A 13,536-nucleotide genomic window follows, 5' to 3' on the forward strand; every position below is an offset into this window, starting at 1 on the left:
CATAGAGACCATGCTGAACGCACTCCAGTTACACCTTTGGTCTACAACGGAGGCAATGAAAGGGCCACAAAGGTTAAAAACTGTAAATAACTGACAACCTTGAGGATTCCCAGCATCCCACACCAATGAAATGGACGCGATAAGAATAGGATCGACCGAGGAAGTGGCAGCTGACCAAACAATAACTCCTCCCAAATTCTTCAGTAAACTTGTCAAAGTAACAGTTGGAACTAGGGAGCAGTTGGAGAACAATGGCACTTGGGGACACAGTCTAGTGTACTGTCCTGCTCTGGGTCCCTGGTCACTCAGGAGTTAGTGGCAATGAACAGCTGATAGGCTAGCCAGGACAGGCGCAACGACTCCATTTATAGGGCCAGGACTTGTCCCAACCATCAGCAAGGCGATAATCACCACCACCACCATCATCATCATCATGTAAGACTGATTATGCCTTTCAGCGTTCAGTCTGGATCAAATTATAAAATTCCTCCATGATCCCCTATTCAGTGCTAACATTGGTGCCTCTTCTGATGTTAAGCCTATTACTTCAAAATCGTTCTTAACCGAGTCCAGGTACCTTCTCCTTGGTCTACCACGACAGTAAGGCGATAGTAAGGAAAAAAACTACGTAGCTGGATCAGTAGCCAACATGCAGGATATTGGACTAAGATCCAAAAAGCTAATGACGCCGATGCCATAATTCAAGAGACGCTCTAAAATTCAGAAGACGGATTAAACTCGTGATAGGACTAATAACTACCCATGGGAACTTACAGAAACACCTGGACACGATAGATACAGAGAAATGCACCCGTAGTGTAGGCTATCTGGCGAGGGGAATGAAACCGGACAGCATCTAAATTTCCAATTCGACGTTGGAGGCCAAAAGACAGAATATTCGGGTCGTCAGTTGCTGAAGAAACTGTGTCTAATGTAGAACCAGTAAAGAGCGTCGTGCTATTCTTTAAGGGTAGCGGCTGGCTTTACTAGAATCACGAGGAGAAGAACAGCACAGCAAACTCAGTTTTGGTGGGGGCAATAGCGAGTCACGACCGTTGTTCTTTTCTCTCCCTGTGCAAATCAATTCAGATCAAATCAAGGCTTAAATTTCGATTGATAAAGACAGAGTTCAAGTTCGGAAAGAATAAGGTTCGGGAAGAACATCATCCATGGCATTTGCAAAGAAATCGTCCCAAAGTGCGCTTTTGTCTATTAAACCACTGAAAGATAAATCTGGATAGCCGTAGGAGGGATCTGAACCCCACTTCTTCCGAATGCTGCTCCAGGGCCTTAACCACTTGGCCTCCTCGCTCGGTAATTCCAGTTTAAGCGAAAGTACCTATTTTTACAGATCTACATGCAACACTGGTAACTTAATATTTGCGAGAGGTTTATATGCTTAAAACACTCACCAGTATCCTTAACCCTATGTGAACGTCATGTGTGCTGCTTAATATGAAAGAATTGAGTCATTCTAGGTATAACTTCACCGAACAGATACGAATAGGTTGCTACACAAAAGTTGAAGGTAATATATATCACGAGGTGACCAGTAACTGACCTGTCTCGCATTCACCGGTAATCCGTGCGCTTTGTATTCATATCCCACGCTAAGGTCGGCGCAGGAGGCACACAATAAATTGGCTTGTCACTCTGGTTTATAAAACTACACAATCGCACATGTACCGCTATCCGCTGCGAGCAAGTTGCCTTTAACGAGAGTATTCGAGATACGTGTAGACCGGTCTGAACAGCGGCGTAGAAATCGATATGCGAATAAGCATCGTTAAAGACACAACGTAACATTAGAAGCTAATTATGCAAAAAAAATGGAAATTAGACAGACGTTGTGAACAAATGCCACTACCAACACTGCTGCACACTACATACAATTTATGAACTGCATGTGCGAAACAAACTGATTTCCTGAACTTTCGTTTCTCACTTAATACAGTCGAGTCGTTTCTAAATCCTGTTTCCACCTATGAAAGACGACTGTTTCCATCTTAAAAGACCAATACACGAAATAATGGCGTCGACTCACTGTCTTCAGTTAAGTTTTTATAATGTCCAGATCCTAGTCCTATGGTCCACCTCCAAGAAGGACACGCGACAGCAACATCTCTTGCTGCGCAACTTAACAATACTTTGTATGTGACTAACACTCATGGGAGGTTGGAACAAATCCATTCTGTTCTGGTGCTTTATTACATTTCAAAGCACATTTTAATGCGAATCAACGTGCAGAACGTTGGCTTTGGCAAACTACAAACTCATTTATTTCCAATACTGACGGTATTTTGTAGGCTCAACAAATATAGAGACGAAAAAAAAATCTTCTAGTCGAAAGTATAATTTATAGTATTGTTTCGAGACATCCTTGCCGTTGTAGCAACATACTCAGTTTACTCTTGGTTTTGGATCGCCAGCCGTTTCTATGACGTTACAGGACAATGGTCATGTCAGAAAGAACTGTAGTCTGTGCTTACTACACCATCTAACAAGGGGAAGTCGGTAATCGTGGGTGGTGAACTTTTATGGGAATTCGCAGATTTGTTCTTCATTAAAAAGGTTATTTTGGCTTTTAGTTCAACATTTTATAAATTTCGAGGAAACTGGCACTGAAGTTTGCAAATCGCAGCGTGCGTAAAAATTGAAAACCTGAATCAGAAAATTAATTATGAGACAGACACTGTCCCTTAACACTCAAGCTACATTACTGCACACAAACGGATTAGTAAGCGCATGGATACAGTAAGGCCCAAGATGTAGGCCCTATGGATCCTAAAGGAAAAAGAGGGGGGGGGGGGGTGGACGACTGCTTAAGACCAAGAACGCTAAATTTTTAAAATGTTAAGAAAAACACGATTGAATGACCATATTAAGTTACTCAAAAACGCATAAACATAGAAAAGCATGTATCTCACAAAAGAAAATTAAAAGCCATAAAACTGTATCATGAACTTCACACAAAATCAATCCTTCGACTGGAACAATTTCTTCAAAAATTTGGAATGGGCACCTATAAAGGCAAATGAAGTTCTACTGATCCACTGATCGGTTTCAGTGACCGCTTGGCGGTTGCAATACATCCCATTCGTAGCATGAGAGGTATCGGGTCCTTAAATACAGCCGGCCGGAGTGGCCGAGCAGTTCTAGGCGCTACAGTCCGGAACCGCGTGACCGCTACGGTCGCAGGTTCGAATCCTGCCTCGGGCATGGATGTGTGTGATGTCCTTAGGTTAGTTACGTTTAAGTAGTTCTAAGTTCTAGGGGACTGATGACCTCAGAAGTTAAGTCCCATAGTGTTCTGAGCCATTTGAACCTTAAATACATCTGTGAGGGAAAAGATGATCGTGACTGAGAGTAGTCGATAAGTGGTGCGCACCCCACTATTGAGAGGTGTTTTGAATCCTAAGAGCTGATACCAGAGCTAATGGTCCAGTAACTGTACGGAAGTGGGTACCAGTCAGACGACCCTACCTGCTCACGTGGAGAGAGAAGTTCCATGGAGAGGGCGGTGAGGAAGAAAGAGCTCCATAAAATCCTAGAAGGCGAAATGCCAGAGATAATAAATGTACTGTAATTGTTAATTCTCAAGTTGAATATCAGATCTGTTGTGTTGGGCCGATTACCACAGCAGTTTGCTCCCTTTGGAATTCACACACGCACACACATCTGTTGTGTAAGTTATACATAGAGGTAATATTAGAGCTGGTAACTGTCCTCATTTATCATGTACTGAGTTGTAATTTTGAAGATAATTTAAGAAGGTTATGAATCTCACTTCTTACTTACGTGGTGGAGTAAATGAGAACGAGAAGTTAATTTTCAGCTGTTTTATCTGCAGCCTGCAATGAGGTGAGGTCTGAGCCAAGTTGGAGGAACAAGGTACACGGGTTCGGGGCACAGAGTAGCTGGACCCTGATTAATAATACCTAAGGGCGACGTGCGTGAAGTGAAGTGTAACAAACCACCATGCAGCCCAAACCAACCTAAACACTTCATTGCTAAATGTCATCCCTGAATTACAAATGTACACTACTGACCATTAAAATTGCTACACCAAGAAGAAATGCAGATGATAAACGGGTATTCATTGCACAAATATATTATACTAGAACTGACATGTGATTACATTTTCACGCAATTTGGGTGCATACATCCTGAGAAATCAGTACCAAGAACAACCACCTCTGGCCGTAATAACGGCCTTGATACGCCTGGGTATTGAGTGAAACAGAGCTTGGAAGGCGTGTACAGGTACAGCTGCCCATGCAGCTTCAACAAGATACCACAGTTCATCAAGAGTAGTGGCTGGCGTATTGTGACGGGCAGATGCTCGGCCACCATTGACCAGACGTTTTCAATTGGTGACATATCTGGAGAATGTGCTGGAGAGGGCAGCAGTCGAACATTTTCTTTATCCAGAAACCCCCGTACAGGACCTGCAACATGTGGTCGTGCATTATCCTGCTGAAATGTAAGTTTTCGCAGGGATCGAATGAAGGGTAGAGCCACGGGTCATAACAAATCTGAAATGTAACGTCCACTGTTCAAAGTGCCGTCAATGCGAACAAGAGGTGACCGAGACGTGTAACCAATGGCACCCCATACCATCACGCCGGGTGATACGCCAGTATGGCGAAGACGAATACACGCTTCCAATGTGCGTTCACCGCAATGTCGCCAAACACGGATGCTACCATCATGATGCTGTAAACAGAACTTGGATTCATCCGAAAAAAATGACGTTTTTCCATTCGTGCACTCAGGTTCGTCGTTGAGTACACGATCGCAGGCGCTCCTGTCTGTGATGCAGCGTCAAGGGTAATCGCAGCCATGGTCTCCGAGCTGATAGTCCATGCTGCTGAAAACGTCGTCGAACTGTTAGTGCAGATGGTTGTTGTCTTGGAAACGTACCCATCTGTTGACTCAGGGATCGAGACGTGGCTGCACGATCCGTTACAGCCATGCGGATAAGATGCCTGTCATCTCGACTGCTAGTGATACGAGGCCGGTGGGATCCAGCACGGCGTTCCGTATTACCCTCGTGAACCCACCGATTCCATATTCTGCTAACAGTCATTGGATCTCGACCAACGCGAGCAGCAATGTCGCGATACGATAAACCGCAATCGCGATTGGCTACAATACGACCTTTATCAAACGTCATGGCACGCATTTCTCCTCCTTACACGAGGCATCAACAACGTTTCACCAGGCAACGCCGGTCAACTGCTGTTTGTGTATGAGAAATCGGTTGGAAACTTTCCTCATGTCAGCACGTTGTAGGCGTCGCCACCGGCGCCAACCTTGTGTGAACTCCCTGAAAAGCTAATCATTTGCATATCACAGCATCTTCTTCCTGTCGGTTAAATTTCGTGTCTGTAGCACTTCATCTTCGTGGTGTAGTAATATTAATGGTCAGTAGTGTATTTGCTAGTTGCAACGCTCAGACTGAATGCCTGAATGCCTGAAGTGTCGGTGCAGCTATTTCTGCTCACCATAAATTGTCAGCGTTAAGACGAGCAGGATGTGGCCTCCGTCTCTGGTTCTCTGCAGTACGACACTAGACTCGTGCTGCCACATACTCCAGTATTGGGCACCCAATAGTCAGCTCCATTGGAGCGGCAGTGTGCAGAGATGTGATCGGCACCGAGACCCACGTCGAAGACCCTCTCTTGTTTGTCAGAATCGAACAGCCTGCTCTTTTCTTCCCACCAAGGCAACATCACCACCAATCATTTTTCAAGCATCCTCCTTCCACCAATGACGTAATTCCTTCTTCAGCAAAAATCCTGCCAAGAAAACACATCACACGAAGAATTACAATGACTTCTCTGACCTCCTCTCTTCTGTGAGACACTTATCTCCATGTGATCTGGCCTCATGACGTCAGATGTGCTTCTACCAGTCGGCGTTTTTCGCGCCGAGCAGCTAGCCTCACTTCCTAGTCCTGGGAAAGCTAAAAAACGTTGCCTGAGGCTATCTGCTAATTCCTCGCCCTTTTCATGTTTTTTCGAAAGGTGGAGATTGTTTCCCCCTGAAGGAACTTTTCTTAACATGGCAGAATGATCACCTTCTCCTGATACAAGTTCTGTCTTTTATCCCATTGCTCTGCTTCCCTCGGCCATAATTGAGACATGCCAAAAGTCAAACAAAAACTTCCATACACTGGGAGCCACCCGGCGATGCAACTTCCATCATGACAACACATGGCTCCCTACCTGTGGCCCCGACCAACACCATTTATTCAAACACTGGAGCCCTGCTGCGTACCAAGAAGGCTCCACACTTTCTGTCAGGCCGTGCAACCTCTGTTCAGAGCCCACCGTGTATGCTACTCCAAAACTCTTGCAGAAAAGATACCAGGTTAGATGTGAATAAGCTAAGTGTGAGAAGACGTTACCAAGGAATCAGCGCATAAAGTCACAACAATCATGTTAAATCTTCAAATTTATTTTTACTGGATCCTGTCTCCTCATTATCCTCCAGCTGAAATTTTCATTGAACGAAAAGGGTCAAGCCAAACTGCTCGCCTCTTTTCAGGGTTCCTACTTCACTCACGTCTTTTTCAAATGAAATTTTATGTCTATATCCTGATTTTGATCAATATGTAAAACATATTACTTTTAAAATGTTCAATACTGTAAATTGTTCTCTTCTCTACACGACGGGGTGTCGGGAGTGGCTGTAGCTTTCTACTGCACGCTATATTTCATCTGAACACCCGCCAAACGTACCCAGATGAACTGTCGACCCCAGTGCATCACCATTACAATCATCACCTGACTTCCCACCACCACCACCACCAATAACATCAGTAAGATAACAACAGTCTCATGATACTTCTTGCCTTCAACTTAAAACCACCACGTTGATGTTACCATGTAAATATGAATCGTCACATAACGACAAGTCTTTCCAAACAATCCATTTTTATCATCTTTGCATAACGTTGTATGGCTGAATAGCAGTAATATCGGTGCTGCCAGCCCATCCACAATTAGGTTACTCCTTTCACGTGTACCAAAGTAATCAGCAGAGCCCAAAAGTCTGTAAATGTTGTAATGTAAGGCGTTCTTAAAGTTTCTTATCTTGTGAGAATAGCTGCAACTACCTACTCGTATGTACGTCTCTCTTAATGTACGTCACCTGAAGATATTCAGTTAACAAAACCTGAAGTGGAAATTAAAGTAATTCCAAACAGCTGCTGAGATGGTCTTTTACACTTGCCTTAAAAAGTATTCTGTAAAGACTACGAATCCCTACCTAGTACCAAGGGAGTTTTATGTTCTTGGGCAGCAGTCTACAACAATAGCTAGTAGGCATAAAGAAATAAATTGAAAAATCACCCTATATTCAAATAGAAACAAAAGAATGTTCATTAGCCACTTCTTTTACAATTTATCAGAGCATTTGCAATCCAGAATGTAAATTCTGCATAACCATAATGTCCATTAAATAGATCTTGACTTTTCTAATACACTGCCAGGTAATAAAGACCACTGTACAAGTTAGATAAATGTTTTGTTTAAAATGATAGATAAAAACTGCAGCTAAGTGGTTTAAAAAGAGGAGAAGTGTGTTTTTTTTATAACTGTTGTTTTTCTCTTAATAACATGCACATTATATAACAGTAACTCACATAATTATCAGTGTGAATAAATTGGCGCTAGACATAATTTGTTGTTAGTATAATTTGCAGAAGTATCCTGAACTGTCTGCTTCTGTCTGTTAATGAATAACTTGATTCCTCCCACTTCGCTGAAGGCCCATCTCCGTAATTTATGGTAAATGATGTGAAAATGAATAAATTATGCATGAATAGAGCTGAGAAAACTCATTTTCCAGTTTTGACTGTTTTATTTCAAAACTGGCTAATGACTTCATTTCATAACGTACTCATTAGCTAAATTTACCCCCATGACATTATTAAACTAGAGGACAACCTGGGACGATACCAAACGTCTTCGTTGTATGTGAAATTAAAAAGGTAAATTTGAAAATACTCGAAATAAAATTAACTGCACAAGTTTGACAATAAATTTTTTAACCTAAAACACATGTACATGAAAAAATACAGTGTTTATGATCCACAGCATAATTCGTTTAAATAATTGTGTACTAGGCAGCTCATCCAGAAGATTGGGGTAAGAGGACAAAATAAAACTGACAGAAATATATATGTTTTCTATTGATAATATCTGATGTCTTGAACAACAATACAATGTACCGGTTTTACCATAATTTCCGCCTCTACCGAGGCTGATATTTACTGTTTTTCAGCACAGTCCTTACACATATCAGCTCCATCTGTGTACGTCTCATGAAGTCATATTTGCCAACGAATGCAACGAATCCAGTCCACTTGTGGTCCACTGGGATCGTAGTCTTTGCTGACTGGCGATGTTTTTCCATGCTATTGCTTTTCTGTTGCTTGGATTTCATGACGTTCAGGTTTTCAAAAATGGTTCAAATGGTTCAAGTGGCTCTGAGCACTATGGGGCTTAACATCTGAGGTCATCAGTCCCCTAGAACTTAGAACTACTTAAACCTAACTAACCTAAGGGCATCACACACATATATGCCCGAGGCAGGATTCGGACCTGCGAACGTAGCGGTCGCGCGGTTCCAGACTGAAGCACCTAGAACCGCTAGGCCACAGCGGCCGGCTATGTTCAGGTTTTACTCGCTTGTCAATACCACTGCTGATTTCTTCCTTCTTTTTTCAGGTATTTCCAAAACCGGCATTGGGGCAATATCTTAATTATATTCCTGGTTTAGCTGCAATATGTGAATTAGACGCATGTCCTGAATCTCTGCCAACTACCAATTCAGTTGATTCATTTGATACATTGTTTCGTATGGACGGCCCCATGATTACAGAAACAATAGCTTCAAGAGGGGTTTCTTCACTTGCAGTTTCTGCTCTAACAGCAACGTCAGTTTCGTTGGGCTTCATCTTCGCCATCTTAGGGTCAGAAATAGAAAATGCCTCCTCTGGTATTTTCTGGGCAGTCAGTGAAAAGGCACCTCAGGTTGCAAATGCACTGCTAACATTTGATGGTGTTGCACTTTTTAGTCTTGCCTGCCTCAGCAATGGTCCAAACTAGGTTCCTGACTTTTTTCTTCCCAGATGAGAGATCGTCCAAATATGCATCGCCTTGTAGAAGAAGTGCTTCATCGACTTGAAGAAGCATCGATCTAGTGGCTGTCGGAAATATGTTGAAAGAGGGGGCAAGCATACCAAGAAAACATCATGTCTGTTTAGAAGTTTCAACATCTCAGCATCAGACCTGTGCGATGTACGACCACCAAGGAGTAGCAGAATCTTTCCTCGTGGTTTCCTTGGGATGAAATGTTCCTTTAACCACAACATGAATATCGCCAAACTGACATAACCAGAGGTTTCATTCATGAAAACTCTCAAACCTTTTGGAAGAGAATCATCCCATTCAAATTTCTTGTTTTCCCATTGAAAATACAAGCTGGAGGCAAAAAAATATCCTTCAGCATTACAGTAACTCTATCCCCCTTTTCTGCACAGGTTATTTCATCTATGATTGGGGAATCTATTTCAACAATGGCTGATTCTACTCTGGGATACATCCGGAAATCGGATTCGTCCATATTAAATATGTGGCCTGGTTTTTCAACTAAACTATTCTGTAAGAGAACATCCTCTAGCAATTTGAAATAATTTACAACGTCTTGCCTGTTAAGAACCATTGCCATGTCAATGTCAAGTCCCTGGGGTTTTCTCTCCACAGAATCAGGAAAACGTCCCAAGAATGATCGTAACCAATCCCACGCTGCCGTGCCAGAATCCTTGTTGAAGTGGTGAGCAATACCACTGGTTTTGGCAGTCTTAAACGCCAGTTTCCGCACTCCTTCTCCAGTAGCAGGAAATCTGGAAGCCTGCAGCCTCTTAACGTGTAACCCAAGCTATTTCTCATTTTCAGCACCAAGACAACCTAAAAACACGCCATTATGTTCTTTGTTAAAAGTTGTAGTATTGTTTATGACAGCTATCACTATTATTAGTTACAATGTATTATTACAATATCTATCTTAACATGAACCATCTTTAGTTTGTTATTGTCTTAGTAGATAAATAATTAATTAATTAAATTTTGTGTTGGTTGCAAGTCAAAAGCAAAAGCAATGGTTTTTCTAAGCTTCTCACTTTGAGGTCCCCATTCCTCTTTTTTGTCATCATTATTCCCTAATCGTCTTTTTAAAGTCTGATTTGGAATCCCACACACCTCAGAAGCTTCAAAGCAGGTCATGCCACCAGTTTTCACTTGTTCCACCACTAATTGGAGGCTTTCTTCACTCCACTGTTCTCTATTGGTCGTTCTTTCATAATGTCTAGGTATTATCATTAAAGAAAGATATGAATGACCTTCATATCCAGAAGAAAACATGGCGTCTTCCCCAGCATATGGAGTGAGATGCCGGTTGAAATAATTCAACATGGAAACAAGGTGCATGTAACTACATGCAAAACATACTGAATGGTAAACACACATTCGTACCTAGCACATGTGGACACAAGGCACTATTATTGTTTCAATATACGTCTAAAATTATTTTACAGCACTTGGCAGAGTGAAGCACTGTGAGTAAGTGCTGCACTCTCTTGGCACAGTGAAGCACTATGAGTAAATACGCATCTTACCCCGACTGCCCTCATACCCCGATCACTCCACATGACAGTAAAAAATTATAATGCAAATGGTATCATATATTCCACAAATCAGTGTGGAGGAAGCATACAGCCCATTAAAATACGTTTGTGTAACTATTTAGAACGATAATCATAGTGCGTTGTCAGCACCCACTTGTCGCAAAATTAGCTGATCGTTAATTAAACAAAGATGTCATTTCAAATTAAAACAAAAGTCTACACAGGAAAATTACTTCCCTCCAGAAATTCACAAAGGCTCTGCGGCATTACATACAAAGAACACTGAATACAAGTGTGATGTGCTGCGAATACATAGAGAGGAAGATCCTTTATTATGCAGCTACAATGTAGCAGGTCAGCTACTGGAAGCAGTTAATTTCATAAATTATCCAGGAGTAGGAATTAGGAGTGATTCAAAATGGAAGCCGGCCGTTATGGCCGAGCGGTTCTAGGCGTTACTGCGTGGAACCGCGCGACCGCTACGGTCGCAGGTTCGAATCCTGCCTCGGGCATGGGTGTGTGTGATGTCCTTAGGTTAGTTAGGTTTAAGTAAATCTAAGTTCTATGGGACTGATGACCTTAGCAGCTAAGTCCCATAGTGCTCAGAGCCATTTGAACCATTTTTCAAAATGGAATGACCATATAAAATTAATCATCGGTAAAGCAGTCCGGAAACAAAGGAAGTAGGGTACAGTACACTTGTTCGCCCACTGCTTGAATACTGCTCACCGGTGTGGGATCCGTACCAGATAGGGTTGATAGAAGAGATAGAGAAGATCCAATGGAGAGCGGCGCGCTTCGTTACAGGATCATTTAGTAATCGCGAAACCGTTACGGAGATGATAGGTAAACTCCAGTGGAAGACTCTGCAGGAGAGACGCTCAGTAACTCGGTACGGGCTTTTGTTAAAGTTCCGAGAACATACCTTGACCGAAGAGTCAAGCAGTATATTGCTCCGTTCTACGTATATCTCGCGAGGAGACCATGAAGATAAAATCAGAGAGATTAGAGCCCAAAAAGAGGCATATCAACAATCTCTCTTTCCACGAACAATACGAGACTGGAATAGAAGGGAGAACCGATTAAGGTACTCAAGGTACCCTCCGCCACACACCGTCAGGGGGCTTGCGGAGTATGGATGTAGATGTAGATAATCGATGAATGAATAAATGGTGTTGCGAATAGTGTTCCCTTTGTTTGCTCCACATGTATTAAAACCTACAATTATTAAATGAAATGCCTGTGTACTGTGAATGAAATACAAATCCGGATTATGTTAATACTCACTATTTCTTCCACATAAACCGTTCATTATACTGAAATGTTATATTTCACACGAAGAGCAAAATTTCATCTGAATCGGATAGCCTACTTGAAGACCTGTTCTCAAATCCGGAATCTTGTCATACCCCCACCGAAGCATCTCGCTAGCCTCTTATAGGCTCAGGGGTTAAGCAAAACAGAAAATAATACTTATGACAACAAGAAGAAAGAAGGGTATGCGTATTCTTGGCAAAAATTTAAATGTCTTCCGCTACACCCGTGGTCCTTTTCCTTGCGGATATGTGAGAGTTATGTCGTACATGTATTTGTGGTGAGTGGACAAGTGTAATGGATGTGTGTGTGGTGTAGTGGTATGTTGTACGGTGATGAGGGTGACAGTGATGACGAAAGGAGGGAGGGGGTGCCACCCAGTGACGGCACATTGGCTACCCCTCTAGAATAGCACCGAGGGAGCCAGAGGGCTTTACGTCCCCACCTCATGGATGGATCCCCCCCAACAACAGTGTCACGTGCCCTCTTACTTCTCGAGACACTGCGGAGACGTTTGGAATTAGACCAAGACATTGGCGCAAAGACTGGTGATCAGAAACTGTATACCACCATCTCTCTTCCCCTTGGCGGCCAAATACTGTCAGTGAAAGTTACACCCACCACCAGGATTCGAACCGGCTTACCTCAAGTCGAGCACCACCGAACATGCTTGTTTGAGTTACGTCGGTTATGTTGAGAGGTGGCATGAGCCCCCTCTCATATTTCTATCTTACGATTCTCCTCTCTAATTGCATGCGGTGGGAAGTTGCTATTCCTTCACACGCGGACTTCCCACGCAGCGTCTCTCGTCACCCGGGTGGTCCGGTGACAGGCGGGTTAAGCCGACGTGTGTGAGGCAGTCGAGTGAATGCTTTGCAGATGCCGACATTGTCAAGAGACACGCCCGCTGGGGTGTGAAGTAGCGGCTGGGCTAGAGGTTCCGTTACTTCGGAGAAACTTAGCGAAAACACTTTCTGGCGGGCTACCAGCGAGGCGTGGGAATGACTTGTGTACCCAGGCAGTTGTGGCGGGAAAATTCCCGCACTTTCTGCAAAATAGTAACGGTGATTGGTTTGCTCAGGGCATAGCGCCGTGACGTAGCAAAATCAGCACAGAAATTGGCGCCAAGAATCTCCATTGGTGGAATGGTAGTGCTCCGGCAATGGAGTGGAATTTCCGCCGGTTTTCGAGTTGCTGACTGGAACGTTTAACCACGGCCACTGTCGTGGGGGCGGGAATGTTCTGTGTTCGGCCTGTACGGGTGCTCTTGTGGAGAGTCGGCAGTCGCCTTTCGGTCGAGGACGTCGAAGCAACCAGCCCTCGCCTGCGGGACGCCAGATCGTGTTTCGGGCAGTTAAGAAGACAGTTTGGTAATGTATGTCCGCAGCACCGGCAGATAGGGATTTTCCTAAGTGATAATCAGAGCTCAGCAGAGCGCGCCTGTTCGTCTTTTTCTAACTTTGTTCTGTCTTGAGTAGCAGCAATTACTGTTGGGTTAGCTGTGTGTCTCTCTTGAGATTTGAGTG

Source organism: Schistocerca nitens, chromosome 2, assembly GCF_023898315.1.
Source record: "Schistocerca nitens isolate TAMUIC-IGC-003100 chromosome 2, iqSchNite1.1, whole genome shotgun sequence".
Taxonomy (NCBI): domain Eukaryota; kingdom Metazoa; phylum Arthropoda; class Insecta; order Orthoptera; family Acrididae; genus Schistocerca; species Schistocerca nitens.